The 18,235-nt window shown below is 40.5% G+C and overlaps 1 protein-coding gene across 1 annotated transcript in view; it reads right to left on the reverse strand.

Annotated features, from left to right (window-relative positions):
• LOC136873716 (BTB/POZ domain-containing protein 2) overlaps window positions 1–18,235 on the reverse strand; it is a 770,371-nt gene that overhangs the window by 447,866 nt on the left and 304,270 nt on the right. The gene's annotated exons all lie outside the window — the stretch shown is intronic.

The following is an 18,235-nucleotide window of genomic DNA, read 5'->3' on the forward strand; positions in this document are numbered from 1 at the left end:
CCACATATGTTATGTTGTTAATTATGCTACCATTTACTTTTATTCCGTATTGGTGATTTTCTAAAGATTATTTTGAAAATTTTATCCGAGGAAAGGTTGAATAACAATGGAGATAAAACACAACCTTGTCTAACTCCTCATTTTATGGCTATCTCGTTTGTAGTTTGATTTCCGATTCGGACAACGGCCTCTTATCCCCAGTAAATGCTTGAAACTTGAAATTTATGTACATTTCTATTTGAGTGTAATTTGATAGAATCTGATGATGTTATTTCTAGAACGAAATATGTCATTCTATGTTAATTAAGTTGTATCTTATTGTTACCATACGTTTTCTTGCAGGTAGTTTCTAATTTTATTACTCAAAATTATTTTTGGCAGACTGAAGAACCTAACAATTACAGACCCTATACTCCCGTTCTTCCGTCCATGCATTGGTGGTATTCATTTTGGATTTTTCAGCAAAATGGTGTTTGTTTATCAACGTTTAAAGCGAGATCTGTCCCATATAATTTCACCTGTCATGCTGAATTCTTGAAGGTCTTTTTGAATTTAAATTATCTAATTATTCGTGAATTTTAATGAGGAGGCATAATCAAATATATTTTTAGTAAGTCTTTCATTGTCCATTCTTTGAATATGACCATGAAATTTCAATAGTCTTTTTCTAATAGCGTCTGATATTTTCTCAGAATGCTGGTATAATTCAGGAGAAGTCCTTTTCATCCCCTCTCAGTCTACGCATACTCGGTCAAAGATTTTCGTAAGGATTTTCCTTTCTTGTTTTTCTAAATGTTTACTTAGTGATCTGCCTCTATTATCGGGATTTCTGATGCGTGTTATGCTTCATGCTTAATTCACGGATTATATTGTTTTAATTTAGCGTTCCGGGATATTGATTTTTGTTGTACCTTTTCCATGTGATTCTATAGTCTTTTCGTAATTTAGACATTCTCTCTCTGTTTACTTCATGATTTAATCCGGATGTTTGGATGATTTCCCCTAAGTATTTGGAATTATTTACCCGAGCGATTTTGCTAAACTGAGTTACCAGAGACTGTTTGTCGAAGTATCGAGGAGATCGTTTCATGTATCGGGTTTTCTCATATGAGACTCGCAGTCCAATTTTAGATGTAATTGCATAGATGTTTTCCAGGGACTGAATTGCTTCTTGCCTATTATCGGATAGAATCATCTGTGAATTTTATCTTTAACTCGTTTGCCGATGTGAATTCCTTTTGTTCCCTTTACGCAATGAAGATAAGCCATCTCCTTGTCTAACACCTGTCTTAATACTTTCGAGGTGGTGTAAATCAATGTCTGTCCGATCAAATTTCTTCTTTTGTTAACTACCCTAAACTCTTCCAGTACCGATACATTAAAAAGTGTTTGTCCATATAAAGAATATTATGCCTTTTCGAAATCTAAAGAAAAAACTGTCACTGTCTGGTTTTACGTATTTATAAGATGGTTTTGTGATTAAAAATTTGTTCTACACCCAATCTTCCTTTTCTAAAATTTGCTTCTGAAGTCTTAGGAGTAGTGCTTTGGTGAGAATTTTGTAGGCAAATGGTAACAGTTATTCTTAAGCCAGGGGTGGATAATGGCACATTTCCACTGATCAGGAACTTTTTCCGTAATCCAGAGATCTTCAATAATGGTGTGTATTATTATTATTATTATTATTATTATTATTATTATTATTATTATTATTATTATTATTATTATTATTATTATTATTATTATTATTGTTGTTGTTATTAAAGAAAAGAAAGCTCAATATTACGAAATGCTAAAGGATGAAAAAATCTCCAGGGCTTGGAAACCTAATACCATCAGGGACGTAAGAGAGTAAAAGCTGAGAAGTCGGTTGAGAAAGATGAAACTGACCTGGCGAAAGTAAGTGGACAATGCTAGAGTCAAGCAACGGCTTCATAAACGAGCGAGGATTTTGTCACTTAAGAAATATGTTTCTTAAGTGACGATACATGGCTATCTAGCTAAGATCTTTCTGCTTTATTTCCCTCGACGTTTTCCCAAATATTTGGAGTCGGCACTTTAAGTACATTATGCCCAGGTTTAGGATCGGTTGCCCTTTCTGACGCCAACCATATATGGAAAGATGTAACCACTATTGCGTGTTTCTCTGGTGGTTGGTATTGTGGTATGTTGTCTGAATATGACGAGGAGAGTGTTGGGACGAACACAAACACCCAGTCCCCGGGTCAGGAGAATTTATCAGACGCGATTAAAATCCTCGACCCGGCCGGGAATCGAACCCGGGACCCTCTGAACCGAAGGTCTCAACGCTGACCATTCAGCTGGACTTGTACGTAAATGAATATTTGTATTGAAATGAACACAATCGCCCATAACCTAATAATAATAATGTTATTGTTTTTACATCATACTAACTATTTTTGACGGTTTTTGGAGCCGCCAAGGTGCCAAAATTTAGTCCCGCAGGAATTCTTATACGTACTGGTAAATCTACCAACACAAGGCTGATATATTTAAGTCCCTTCAAATACCACCGGACTGAGCCAGCCAAGTTGGGGTCAGAAAGCGAGCGCCTCAACCGTCTGAGCCACTCAGCCCAGCCCCACTACCCGAGCTAGAGGAATTAAACTCCCCAACGTGGTCGGGAGTCGATTCCAGGCCCTTCTGAACCGAAGGCCAATACGCTGACCATCTATCCAAGGAATCGGTCTATCACAAGCTATAATAATTATTTGACTTGGTTTTATTTTTGTACACAGCTTCCACAGGCTGTTTCCTGTGACCTTGAATTGTGAAGAAATGTAAGGCAGTTGTTCTTTCTCAGCCGATTCCCAGGAGTGGCAGTTATTACTTCAAAGCAATAACAATAAATACCATGATGTTACACGTCTTTACAACAGTACCTTAAAGAACTTGCCTGCCGAACATCTTTATGACTACTAGATTTTGTTCACTACGTACTAAAGAGTAGCTTGCGTATGCATTTGGAGATTAGACATTAAAACTGCTCATTCAATGGGAAAATTCTTCAGATGGGACGAAAATTATTCATATTTGCACTACAGTGCGAATGCCAAATTGATGTGAGCAAATTGCACTTCACTTTTTTTTTTTTTGCTATTTTGCTTTACGTCACACCGACACAGGTTTTATGGCGACGGTGGGACGGGAAAGGCTTAGGAATGGGAAGGAAGCGGCCGTGGCCTTAATTAAGGTACAGCCCAAGCATTTGCCTAGCGAGAAAATGGGAAACCACGGAAAACCATCTTCAGGGCTGCCGACAGTGGGATTCGAACTCACTATCTCTCGGATGTGAGTTCACAAGTGCGCGCTCCTAACCGCATGGCCAACTCGCCCGTTCACGCACTTTATTCGAAGAGTTATTCTTTGTTAGTGTTAGTCTGCAGTTTGTTCCTACCGACACGGTTAAATTCAATATTAATATTAATTAATCTATTTATTTTGTTCAAAATCACCCTCAAATGACAAATGACAAGGCTACATTTGCCTGAAGCGGTACCTTGCCGAGGTGGAAAATTCGTTCTGTACACGTTTTACCGGGAATGACTCGGCTCCGAATTCTCGTCAGCAAGTCGAAGGATGTAGGAATGAGATTTCCACCACTGGAATATGACCCTGGGGTTCAGTCATTCTAAATCAGAGATGCGTACAGGTTAATTCCTGTGGGCAAAGGTGGCTGGGCCACTGTGTTGAGGTACGGTAACGGAAAGTGTAATCTATATTTTCCACTCCTCTAACAGCCTAAAATTTATTACAAGTTGGTAATTTGTCATTAAGACCTATCATTTTCCTTGTGCGGGGATTTTATTGGAACCATAAATTTTGCAAGCCATAAGGTTCACTTACTTGTGATTTTTCTATTTAAAGATTTCTTGTAGGACTTCCAAGGAATAAACAAACATGACTGTGTTGTTAGAATATGTGATACTAGTGAACCCATGCTGCGCCGCAGCATTCCTTATAAAATCAGATAACTCGTCGGAGTCATATCGTTTTTCCTGCACTTTTCAATAGTTTTATTAACATTTAACACCGGCACATAATAACTGATTCATTCGTCATTTAGTTTATAACACTTTTTTCCATGCAATATTCTCTGCGCTTCGACCACTCGGCCGTATCTGGATCTAAACAATTTCAAACTATCTTGGCCGTAGCTGAATAGTGATTCGGGTAAGTAGACACCCACTTTTTCAAGCATTTGTCCCTGCGTTTTATTAATGGTCATACAGAAGGCTAGTCGATATGATACCGTCCCGTCTGTACGTACTTAGACTGTATTCTCTTAGTAGCATGTAAGTTAGTAAGAACGTTCTGCCATCTGCTGAGCATATTTAGAAGCTGGTGAAGGTCGCAGAATCAAAGAGTATCTAGCAGAGAATAGACTAGTATTCTTACATCATCAGAGGAAGTGTATTTTCTCTGGCTTGACAGTATTAATGAAAGTCGCTTAGCAACTTGCAAAGTACAGAATTAATTGCTGGTTAGAGTAAGCCTTCGCCTGCAATTATTGGAGTAATCATTTAATGATTTGATCTTGAAAATAAATATATTTCCGTTGACTTTTCAAGAAATGCAAGATAGTTCCTGTACTACTGAGACGATTTGGAAGTTTTGGGTACAAACCGCACTTTTAACTCCCTCTGGTTTAAGAGCTTGAGTTTTGTGAAGCATACAAGTCAGCATTTTGTATACATACACAGTATATTATAATTAAAATTTTCACCATTAACAAGAACTCCCTAGAACAAAAACTAGAACGAGTTCTTCGTAACAGAAGAACTCTTTTTCTTTCGTTGCCCATCTGACAGAAAGGTAGAACAATTTGTGAATCTACTGGATATTACTGGAGTTGTGACCAAAATATAGCCAGTAAACAAAGCTCGTGTGACCACGCCCAAGACAAACTGTATGAACGCCTGTCGCGGCGTCTCTAAGCACCTTCCAGATGACCTCGTTTCTCTCGCAGCTACTATTTTGGGAGTATGCTTGACGAATTATTAATGCTCTTGGCGGCTGTGAGGTACACAAGGCAGAAAACATGAGTCGCACTTTCCAAGAAACACACCAGGATTAGTGAAATATATCCGCTGTTTATGACCTGTACATGACAGTAAGTGAGGCTATTCAACTTTTGGCGTGGCTAAGGATAACATTGCAATGCTTCCTTTCCCTCTCACGTACTGAAACTTATGGAATGTAACTTGGAGACCATGCAGTCAGGGTTATCAGCTGAGCCACTATGTGACTAGATCTGGCCACAAATTTTCGAAAAAACCTCCAGTGACATTTCAGCTATATTTTCCCTCCCTAAAATAACAATTTCTAGCTATACTTGCCTTGGACGTTTCCACTGTGATTTTTCAGCGTTGTTACATATTTTTATTGTTAGTTAGGGCATTTTGTTAAATAACTATTATATTAACGATAAGAAAAGTAATTGGACATTCCTGTTTCATAAATAACCACCAAAAATTGCCCTTAGGCTCTTCTTATTTTCTTCACAAGTTGCTTTACATCGCACTGACACAGATGTCTCATGGCGACGATGAGATATGCAAGAGCTAGAAGAGAGAAGGGAGCAGCCATACTCTTAATTAGGTACAGTCCTCACATTTGCCTCGTGTAAAAATGGAAAACCACGGAAAATCATCTTCAGGGCTACCGAAAGTAGGGTTCGAACCCACTATCTTCCGAACCCAAGCTGACAGCTACGTGACCCAAATCACGTGGCCAATTGCTCGGTTAATTTATCAATTGCCGTTCTCTTCTGAACCAGATGGTATCAGATTTGCCAAGGTACGGAGTCTTTCATGGCCCTTGCTTTCATATAGTACAGTGGTTCACAAACTTTAGTACACGTGAGACTAATCTCCGTACAGGCCATGAAGGCCCTGGGAGTCATCTCCGTACAGGCCATGAAGGCCCTTGGAGGGGTGGAAGGTAAAGGCTTCCACTATTCGAAACCTTGGCACTTGATGGGCTAGAGTGGTTACTTCTACTCCCGGCCGCCTTTGCCCCCAGGAATTAACCTAGTACTCATTTTTCGTGCAGGCTGAGTGAACCTCAGCGCCATGTGACCTCCGGAAGTGGAAATCTCGTTTCTTAAATGTTTAGACTTCCTGATGGGCAATCGAACCCACGTCCTTCCGGGTGAACCTAGCACGCGTTTACCGCCTCGGCCAGGCAGCCCCTACTATTGAGGGATACGCGAGAAAAATTTCAAGAGAACATTTGAAGAAAAGATGGCGGTAGACTATTGTAACTGTAGTAGTGTTCTGAAGATTTCGTAACTTACTTATCGCCAGGTGCAGGTCTTTCTATTTGCGTCGTGATGAGGATGAAATGATGATGAAGACAACACATACACCCACGGGATGGTACCTAACTTAAGGCCACGGCCGCTTCCTTCCCTCTTCCTTGCCTATCCCTTCCAATCTTCCCATCCCTCCACAAGGCCCCTGTTCAGCATAGCAGGCGAGGCCGCCTGGGCGAGGTACTGGTCATTCTCCCCAGTTGTATCCCCCGACCAATAGTCTGAAGCTCCAGGACACTGCCCTTGAGGCGGTAGAGGTGGGATCCCTCGCTGAGTCCGCGGGAAAAGCCGAACCTGGAGGGTAAACAGATGATGATGGTGATGATAGTTTTTATTCCTAGCTTTGAACTCAACACGGAATAAAGCCGTTGACGAAATTTTAACTTTGCCATTCTAGTTTTCTACAAAATGAGTTGTGAATGGATAACTATATTTATTTTCTCGGAAAATTTCGTCGAAGAAAACGAACTTGAGTTCATGGTTCTGTCAAAAATGAGCATGACCGAAGACTACCGATAATATTGTCCTGACAATGTAGACAGTAAATTCTGGATGCGAGACCCATTTTCTGCAGTTCAGGACAACAGGCGGTCATACTTCCTACCTTCCTTCCTTTTTTTTTTTTTTACAAGCTGCTTTACGTCGCACCGACTCAGATAGGTCTTATGGCGACGATGGGACAGGAAAAGGCTAGGAGTGGGAAGGAAGCAGACGTGGCCTTAATTCAGGCGCAGCCGCAGGCAGCATTTGCCTGGTGTGAAAATGGGAAACCACAGACTTCCATTCAACAACACGAGAAGAAATTATGGAACTATCCTTGAATAACCGAATGAATTGCCCGCACGGTGGTTAGGGTCGCGTAGCTGTAAGCTTGCATTCGGGAGCCCTAAAGCAGGATTATCGTGGTTCCCCATTTTCACACCAAGCAAAAGCTACGCCTGTACCTTAATTGAGGCCACGGCCGCTACCTTCCCAATCGTAGCCTTATCCCTTTCTTGCGTCACTGAAAACTTTCAAGGTTATAGTCCGACGTCAAACCACATAAATCCTGTTAAGAAACCCTCAAGTCCAGTTTCTTCTATCACTGATTGTGTCATCAAGTTTATATATTTTTCAAAAATGTATCTATGAAGGTCATTAGTGCACCAAATGTCCGACTCGTTGGCTAAACGGTCAGCATACTGGCCTTCGGTTCAGAGGGTCCCGGGTTCGATTCCCGGCCGGGTCGGGGATTTTAACCTTAATTGGTTAATTCCAATGGTATGGGGGCTGGATGTATGTATTGTCGTCATCATCATTTCATCCTCATCACGACGCGCAGGTCGCCTACGGGAGTCAAATAGAAAGACCTGCACCTGGCGAGTCGAATCCGTCCTGGGATATCCCGGCACTAAAAGCCATACGATATTTCATTTCAGTGCACCAACTAGCTTTGAACTCAATACGGAATAAAGCTGTTGGCGAAATTTTAACTTTGCCGTTCTAGTTTTCTATAAAATGAGTTGTGAATTGAGAACTATATGCAGCAGAATAAACTGAGAACATGACCTCTGCTTCAAAGTTTCATATAGACAGACATACGTCAGAAAATTTGGTGTAGCCATTCAGTAGTACACTTCCCGTTGAAAACTAACATGATCCCTAACCTCTGAACATCAGAATTAGGATTAAAACTACTATTTCATTTTGAGACTAACAGCGAGTATTTTGCTAATTTTCATACAAACGGAGAATACTGTTGTATTTTATTATCGTTGTATAATACTTGATACAGCCCATCAGACAGTTAAGACGCTGGCTTTCTGAGCCTAAGTGGGCAGGTTCGATCCTGGCTCAGTGCGGTGGTATTTCAAGGTTGCTCAAAAAATAATAAAGGTGGTTAGTTGGATGAAAAACCATTATTATTATTATTATTATTATTATTATTATTATTATTATTATTATTATTATTATTATTATTAAAGCGACCATGGGGAATGTTCGTGTATTCTAGAGGAAGGTCTACCGGCCACGTTTCGCTTGATATCTCCTTGATGAAGTTGTAACATTTACTCGTTTTAGTCAAATTCTTCTACTGCCCATTTTTTTCTTATATTAACCTGTACCTCCCTATAATTTCCCTTTGCACGCTCCCCTCATTATTCAGCCATTTATGGAGTTCGCTCAAAGTATTTTTCTTAATTTTTTTTTTTTAAGTTTTGAAATTTGCTTTACGTTGCACCGACACACATAGGTCTTATGGCGACGATGGAATAGGAAAGGCCTAGGAGTGGGAAATGACCGTGGCCTTAATTAAGGTTTAGTCCCAGCATTTAACTGGTGTGAAGATGGGAAAGCACGGAAAACTATCTTCAGGGCTGTTGACAGGGGGGTTCGAACCCACTATCTCCCGGATGCAAGATCACAGCCGCGTGCCTTTAACCGCACGTCCAACTTGTCCGGTCGCTCAAAGTCAACAGAGGAGGTGTATAATAGGAGACGCAGCGAACCCGGTCATGAAAACCAAGCAATGCTGTTGAAGATACGTCACACTGACATATCTGCTTTACGTCGCACCGACACAGATAGGTCTTACGGCAATGATGGGGTAGGAAAGGGAAGGAAACGACCGTGGCCTTAATTAAGGTACAGCCTTGTGTGAAAATGGGAAACCATGGATAACCATCTTCAGGGCTGCTGACTGTGGGGTTGGAACCCACACTCTCCCGGTTGCAAGCCGAGAAATACATGAACCAATCCGGACTGCCACTTGCTCGGTTTTACTTTTCTTGTAGGAAGCATGTCAGCAATTAGAACCTTATCTTTCATGGCTACCCTACCTACTACCCCTGTTGACGGCTTAGTGTTTGCGCGCGTATGGCTGTTATGGCGCCTAGCGGAGATAAGAGAGAGAGCACGCGCCGTTGAATGAGAATGCTGGCGGTGGCGGTGGTGATTATTGTTTTAAGAGGAAGTACGAGTAGGCAACCATCCTCTATTAACACTAATCAGAGGGAAGAAATGGAAGGGATCCAACACTTCGAAAAATGAAGGTACACGGATTACCAAGGGCGTGAAAATGAAAGACTCCCTAGCCCTCGGAACCTAACAGCGTCGGGGTCTGAAAAGAACTAGAGTTGACCAAGGAAGGTCGGATAGTATAGATGAAAATGAGGAGCCTGGCACAAGTAAGTGGAAGCAATGTTTGGACTCATCTAAGGGCCCCCTGGTCGCCAACCCACGCTCCCAAGTTAAAAACCTCTGGGGCTCCTTTTACTCACCTCTCACGACAAGCAGGAGATACGGTGGGTGTTAGTGAGTCCAACGTAATTGCGTGTAACATCGCACCAACACATGGAGGCGTTATTGGCCATCATCCTTATGTACTTGGGAGTGTCAAATCATGTCTGATAGCCGGTAATATTGTGATGGTTATTGGAGGGTGTGTATTGTAAGTGTAATTATTAGGAAGAGCCATAGGTGTCCGGGGGGGTGGGGGGGTTCAGGATAGGGACATTGCCCCTCTCCACGTTGGAAATTTTCCTTCATACAGAAATGTCTATACCAAGTGAAGCGAAGCCGAAGTTTCCACATACTGTAGCTAGTGTTGTTTGGAAAGTAACAGTAATTAGTTTCCAGTCTTTCAACCTCCTCCTCTAACCTTTCTACCTGACATCCCTTGGGCTGTTGAACTCTGAAAGAACCTCCTCTTTAACAACAATTTTTCCGTGCGGACTTGCTGCATCTGACAGTAGACGGCGTTCTTCTTATTCTTTTTACAAGTTGCTTTACAATGCACCGACACAGATAGGTCTTATGGCGACAATGAGATAGGAAAAGGCTAGGAGTGGAATGAAAGCAGTCGTGGGATTAACCCTTAAAAGCGCAATGTATTATTTACTTTAAATAGGGTGGTTTTATTTCATTCCAAAACCAATACAGGAATATTATTATCAGAAAGATATTCGTTTTTAATTATTCATCAAATATATATTTTATTTGTTGGGTCTGTCAAAATTTTCAGAATTTTTAATGTTTTGCATACCGGTATATGCAAAGCTGTACAATTACTGTAGCTACTGCCACATTTCAATCTTAGGGATGTCACTGTTCATGAATTCTCTGATTGTTTGTTTTACCTTAACTGTTTAAAATCTACTCTTTACTCCACCTGATTAGCAAGAAAAATCATACAATAAAAGACTGTTCAATTTTAATACACTAGCGACCCCTAGCGAGTTCGTCTACAAGGTAGAAGTAAATGAACGCTTGTAAAATCGTAAAGCAGATATAACAAGCAAGTAAATCCTCGTTTACACACATGCAATGCTGTGAATTTAAGGATTAATTAAGGTACAACTCCAGCATTTTCCTGGTGTGAAAATGGGGAAACCACAGAAAATCATACGGCATAGTTCAAAGAGATTTTAAATGCCAGGGGTGGGTGCATTGGAACTTGAAATAAGGTGGGTGCTATCCCAACATTTTCCTGAGGAACAAGGAATACCTCGGGAGAATAATACACACAGTACAATCACGTGATTAAATAATAATAATAATAATAATAATAATAATAATAATAATAATAATAATAATAATAATAAATAATAGGCCATCTTAGAACCACATGAAAAAGGTTATTTTCTTCTTCTTGGCTTCCCAAAATTCTTCATAGTTTCTCGGTGGTGTTGTTTACTTTCTTCCGTCCATTTACTGCCTGATGTCTTCTCGACTTTCTCTGGTAATCTACCATCAAATATTGCTTTCCTAAATTATTTTCTATTTGCAATATGCTCTTTTTTAACGTTGAGGAGTTCCAAATCTTATTTTCGGTTTCTTTGAAAAAATGAAATGGCGTATGGCTTTTAGTGCCGGGAGTGTCCCAGAACAAGTTCGGCTCGCTAGATGCAGGTCATTTGATTTGACACCCGTAGGCGACCTGCGCGTCATTATGAGGATGGAATGATGATGAAGACGACACATACACCCAGTCCCTGTGTCAGCGAAATTAACCAATTGTGGTTAAAATTCCCGACAATGCCGGGAATCGAACCCGGGACCCCTGTAACCAAAGGCGAGCACGCTAACCATTTAGCCATGGAGCCGGACAGGTTTCTTTGAAAAATGCTGGTTAGGGATTTTTATTTGCATATTGCTCAAAAATCTGTTTTGTTAATCCGATGCAGACACTGCTCCGAGAACGAATCACTTGGACACGTACTAGGATTCTCTGACAGAGGAACATTACTACGTAATTCACGCCATCACAAGGTGAGGTCTAAGATCGCTAATGCTTATCGACAGAAAGGGTGGCAAGTGCACGAAGAATTCCCATGCGTTTCCTCAGATGGTTGATATTATTGCGTATTCTAACATCTCTAGGAATGACATAATATTATTGACCCTTCTGTGCGATTCGAGGTTGGTCTTCAACAAGCTGAGGAGATGTATAAAGAAAAGAAAACTATCTATAAACCTACTGTTAATTATTTCAGAGACAGGTATGAGCTATAAATGTGTTGATGTAATAGGTCTACTAATAGAAGCACGAGGTGCTATACCTCGTTTTTTTAGGAATTTCAAAAAATATATCACATTCCTACTTCCGTACGAGATGAGACAGTCACCATAGTACTAAAGAAGAATTGTCAAATTCTGAATCATCAACTTAAGCCACACCTCTAGGTGTTGTTTGAAATGTATATCATATTAATATATTTTAATACTAGCAAATGTAGGCCCCTACCCGTGCTTCGCTACGGTATTCTCCATTGTATACTGATATCGAATTAAATTACTGTACACGCAGTGAATGAGATTTTTTAAACTGCATGTCTCTTAACGTTATCTGAGAAACAGCATAGGCAGGTCCCTATACGTTGTTTCTAATGTAAAGTGTTAGTCTTGGAGTTGTGATGATAACGACAGGCTCACTTGCCTACTGCCATTCACAATCGAGTTAGGAAGTTTACATTACAATGGCAGGACCCATTGCCTACTACGTGGTCACAATCGATTTGGGAAGTTTTCGTTACAAAGGCAGGTCCCCTTTCCTACTTCCAGAAATATTACAGTTGAGGAGCTTTTATTATACTGGCAGGCAACTTCCCTATTGCCGGTCAAAATTGAGTTGTGCCGTTATCATTAAAATGACAGGCCTCTTTTCCTACTGCCTGCCAGCTTACTGCCAGTCACACCGAGTTGGTGAGTTTCCATTACAATAGCAGGCCACTATGCCTAATGCCAGTCACATTTTAGGTGGGTACATTTGTTTGTAAAGGAGGGCACCCTTGCCTACAGCCAAACACAATCGGGTAGGGGAGTTTTGAACAAAATGGCATGCTCACTTGCCTTCTGCAAGTCAAATCGAGGAGGGAATTATTCATCACAATGGTAGGCCTTCCTTACTACTGCCCGTTACACAGGAGTTGGAGAAACACCCCATTCCTACTGCGAGTCAAATTCGATGCGGGGAGTACTGATTACAATAGCAGACACATCCTTTTTCGATCGCCAAAAATCGACATCTGTGAATATATATAAATCGACATACGAAAGTATATGCATGTGTTCAACATTGCAGACCTTCATTTACAGATTAACTACTCCTAAAAGGCACGTCATATCGACAAACAGATTGTACCATATGACGCCGGCATTTAGCGGCCTAAATGGCTGGTCCTATGATATTTTCTGGTATCTTACCTGGTAATGAGTGAGATTGATTTAGAAACGTTATGTAGGGTGAAATTTGGGTAAGATTATCTCACAGTGCATTACATTTTGGATAATTATATAACAGATATAAACATAGCATTTGGCTCACATATGGATACTGGATGGGCCAATGTTCGTGTAGAATTTGATAATTCTATCTTTCCTATAAGTGATTCAAAGTATGAATTATGCGTGTAAAAATTGCAAAATTGACTTACAGTCGAGAAAAAGAGACAAATCTAACATATGAGGGATAGAGATACGACAAAATATCATAGTACGAAAGTTGTAGATCACTCCAAATTGAACGGTGATTGTGCTACCCGTTTTGTGATAGAACGTACCGTTTAGCCACGAAATACCTCGATACGAAGGTCTGCACCGTCATTAAAATTGCCTCCATATTTCGATATTCTTCGGGGATAAAACGCACATGAGAAAAAAGTTTTAGAAACGGATTTCCATCAACGTTAGTCGATTTCCAGTCAGGTTGGTCTTGTATATATTATGGGAGAGAAAAGTCACTGTCTCTGTTCGATATACACACCCAGTCCATTTCGGGAATTTGAAATGGTATGGACCTTAAATCCTAACTTTGGACAGGTGGATGCTAAATGTAAAGTTTGGTTGAAATATCTTCAGCAGTTTTCAATTTATAAGAAATACGCTTTACACGGACCCGCTTTTGAATCAAGTCCGTTGGAACTTGTGCTGAAAAATCGTCCGTTAATGATATCTTCCTTATTAATCCTCCTATAGAAATGATGCAGGTGAGAAAGAAGTTTTAGAAATTGATTTCCATTAAGGATGGTAGATTTCCATTAATTTTGGATGTGCATATTTTGTGGCAGTGCAAAATCCTGGTTACGGTTTCGGATAAAACCCCGGTAAATTTAGGTATTCAGAAATATGATTGGCCCTAAAACCTACCCAAGGACAGTTGGATTCTAAATATCAACTTTGGTAGAAATATATCCAGTAGTTTTCAAGTAATAAGAACTCAGACAAACAAACAGACAAATCGACAGACAGGCAGACACAAAAGCTAAAAAGTATCCGGATGGCCATTACTAATTATTATACCTGAAACGGTAACTGTACAGGAATTTAGCCAAAATAGTCAATGTACAGACACACGATCGTTACGATTTTACTGTACCGATATAGATTGTAATTATAATTTTAATGATCATTATTATTGTTGTGTGGGTATATTGAGTCCTTTGGGAGGCAATTGTATAATAAATAAATAAATAAATAAATAAATAAATAAATAAATAAATAAATAAATAAATAAATAAATGATCAAAAATCTTAATCTTCTTTTTCTGAAAGCATGACCTATTTTTTCTGATGCGTTGTACTAATTTTCCACAATTTTTCGCCACTACTGTGCTATCTACTGAAAATGCCGTTGTTGTCGAGACCTTGCGTTTAAAGTGCGCTGTGTCTTCCAGTATGGGCTAAAAATTTTTTGTTAGTTTTATTACCTTTCTTGGTCTCATCGTTGGCGCTGACAATATGAACGTGACCGAGGTATGCAGGATTAATCTATGGTCTGTAAGTGATGATGGAGCGTACGATAAATTGGTATCCCTCAAGGTAGTGTTCTGGCTCAGTTCATTTTAATTTATATTTAAATGACATTTTGCAAATATTATCTGTATGCTGACGATCTCCAAATATACTATAATTCCCCAGTTGAAAACGTCTATTTAGAAATAAAGCAAATTAATGACTATCTCAACAATCTAAACGAAATACCGGCGAAAATGTTCCCATTATCAACCGGAGTAAAACGAGATTCGTCTCCTGCCAACACCTCTCTTTCCAGGTATCTTTCCTTGCAGGGTTTCTTGCAGTAGATGATACCTGCTTCTGTTTCTCATGATGTGACCGAGGTATTGTAGCTTACTCGTTTTCAGAGTGGTCAGTACATTCTTATATTTTCTCGTTCTTCGAAGGATCTCTGCATTTGTGAAATGATCTGTCCATGACACTCTTAGCATCCTTCGGTATAGCCACATCTCAAAGGCCTCTACTATTTTACTGAGCGACTTCGTTGAAGTCCATGTTTCAACACCGTAATAGAGAACAGAAAATACATAGCAGCGAAGGAGTCTCATTTTTTGTAACTAGTGTTAAGTCACGACTTTTAAACAGTTTTAAATATTGCTTTCTCAAACGCAGAAAAAATCCTCGGTATCGTTATGACAGAAAATCTAAACTGAAATGAGCACACATCCTCTCAAATATCAACAATCCTATATCCCACTAAATTTAAGAATTACATTGGTTCAGACACTCATATTCCCGTTATTTAACTATTATGATGATGTACTTATCGATGCGAATGTTGAACAGACCAGAGCAGTAAGTTCTAAAAGCATTAAATGAAATTCAATTCAGTTAATCATATTTTGAATAAATTACTCCGCTCGCATAACACCCTTTTTTTTTCCTTGCTATTTTGCTATTTTGCTTTACGTCGCACCGACACAGATAGGTCTTATGGCGACGATGGGACGGGAAAGGCCTAGGAATGGGAAGGAAGCGGTCGTGGCCTTAATTAAGGTACAGCCCCAGCATTTTCCTGATGTGGAAATGGGAAACCACGGAAAACCATCTTCAGGGCAGCCGACAGTGGGATTCGAACCCACCATCTCTCGGATGCGAGCTTACAGCTGCGCGCTCCTAACCGCACGGCCAACTCGCCCGGAACACCCTACTTTGATAGGCTAGGCTGGTTAAAATTCGACGAACTACGAAAGCTGCACAGAGCTACTCTAAATTATAGACTTGAATGAATCAGAACCCCACTACCTTCCTTCTTTGTTTAACTCACTTTCCTCCTTTCATGACCGTCTCCCAATGCCAGAGTCATTCCCAACAACAAAACTGCTACTTTCAACCGGTCATTCCAAGTGTCGGGTGTCAGATTGTGGAACTCTATTTTAGTGAATATTAGAACATTTATGAACTTGAAAAACTGTAGATCTGCTTGTCGAAATTATTTCTTAAACTATAGAACTACCTGAGTGAATGGTGTATGGCCCTGGCTCGAAATTTGAAAAGTGGTACGAGGGCTGGAACGGGGTCCACTCAGCCTCGGCTGGTCAACAAAGTAGAGGTAGGTTCGATTCCCACCTCAGCCATCCTCGAAGTGGTTTTTCGTTGTTTCCCACTTCCCCTCCAGGCAAATGCCGGGGTGGTACCTAACTTAAGACCACGGCCGCTTCCTTCCCTCTTCCTTCTCTATCCCTTCCAATGTTCCCATCTCCCACAAGACCCCTGTTCAGCATAGCAGGTCTGGCCGCCTGGGCGAGGTACTGGCCATCCTCCCCAGTTGTATCCCCGACCCAAAGTCTCACGTTCCAAGACACTTTCCTTGAGGCAGGATAACTCGCTGAGTCCGAGGGAAAAACCAACCCTGGAGGGTAAACAGATTAAGAAAGAAAGATAGAAGAATATTTTTGTATTATGAGTAAGTGTGAGAGACGGCCAGGAGTCGTAACTTCGTTATTAATAAAGACATTAATAATAAATAGTACTAAAAGTTGACTTCTTGGTTCTAAAGGAAGCCAGGCTACTGCAGTCGCCCAAAGTGGCTGTCCACGTGAATGAGTCGTGGGAGCGGGAGTTTTCTGCTGCAGTCAGGTCGTGCTCGTTCACCGAGTGGGTGTCATCTCCCTTTAACCACTCTACTAACCACCTCGAAAGACTTATTGTCGCTAAATTGTATTTCGCAATTATAGTGTAGCAATTCATTACGACAGGAGTTTAGAAGGGTTACGAGGCTGTAATTGGGTTCATTGTAGAGAATTCTCTCCACTGTGACTCAACCTCTCAGTAACTTTCATGTATAACTTGACACCTTTATTATCAGGAAGGTTATATAAAAAGGAGCAAGCTTTGGATAGGATATGTCAAAAGGAAACACAGAGGCCTACTTTCACGAGCTATCGCTGTTTGTTGTTATATGCGGTAATAGACCGTGACAAAACCTTTCAAGGGTACAGAGAATGGTGCAACACAAGGAAATTCATTACAACCTCCGGAATATTTTAGCACGAGGGTCAAGAATGAAAAAATAATAATTTTTAATTAATTTCATAGCGGTACCAACAAAGCTAGGAGCGTGGGTATATGAAAGGCGACTGACATCGTCTGCGCCGATGCGTGTGCGATTCTTAAAGCGAAGTCATATATTTATGGCTCTACGTAAAACTGCATTACCTTTGACTATGATATCTTAAAACTTCAAGTTTGTTCACTGTTTCTTCGTTTTTTTTATTTTTTGTTTTTCTTAACTGTTACTTTCTTCAGTCTGCTGAAACTAAATTTGAGTAATAAATTGATAAACTACCTGAAAAAGGAAGACATATGGTAACAGTCTTCTTCTTCTTCTCCTCTTCCTTTCGTTTTGGCCCTCTATGGACGACGTTAATTCGAATTCATCTTCATCTGTTTCTGGGCTTTAATCCTCGTCCACCGGGCAAGTTGGCCGTGCGGTTAAGAGCACGTGGCTGTGAGCTTGAATCCGGGAGATAGTGAGTTCGAATCCCACTTTCGACAGCCCTGAAGATAATTTTCCGTGGTTTCCCATTTTCACCAGGCAAATGCTGGGGGCTGTACCTTAATTAAGGCCACGGCCGCTTCCTTCCAACTCCTAGGCATTTCCTATCTCATCGTCGCCGTAAGACCTCTCTGTATCGGTGCGACGTAAACCCACTAGCAAAAAAGATAATAATCCTCGTTCAGTACAAGTTCATCATTTCACTCTGCAGCATCCTCCTTTCTTCTGTCCACGGCGCTTGGGTACGGGATTTAACCTTTCCTTGCAATCTCTTGGTGGCCTTGACCCTCGACTTGTAAGCTTCCCTATTGCTGATTTCCGTTCTTTGTATTCCCATTTCTTCCAAGTCCTTCCTCAACTCCTGATACCAGCGCACCTTATATTTCCTGATCTCAAAAAATCTTACAGTCTGATTGGTCAGTCTTCCGGGTTCATTCTGAAGATATGTCCGAAGAACATTGCGCCCCTTTTCCGGATGATATCTGAGATCTTATCCATCTGGAGATATAAATCTTTGTTTCCTTTTTTTCTGTATGATCCATCCTCTGTTCTTTGTGGTCCTAGCATCTTCCTCAAAATTTTTCTCTCCACTAGTTCCAACTTCTTGACCAATCCTGTTTTCATCA

The sequence above is a fragment of the Anabrus simplex genome, chromosome 5 (genome assembly GCF_040414725.1).
Source record: "Anabrus simplex isolate iqAnaSimp1 chromosome 5, ASM4041472v1, whole genome shotgun sequence".
NCBI lineage: Eukaryota > Metazoa > Arthropoda > Insecta > Orthoptera > Tettigoniidae > Anabrus > Anabrus simplex.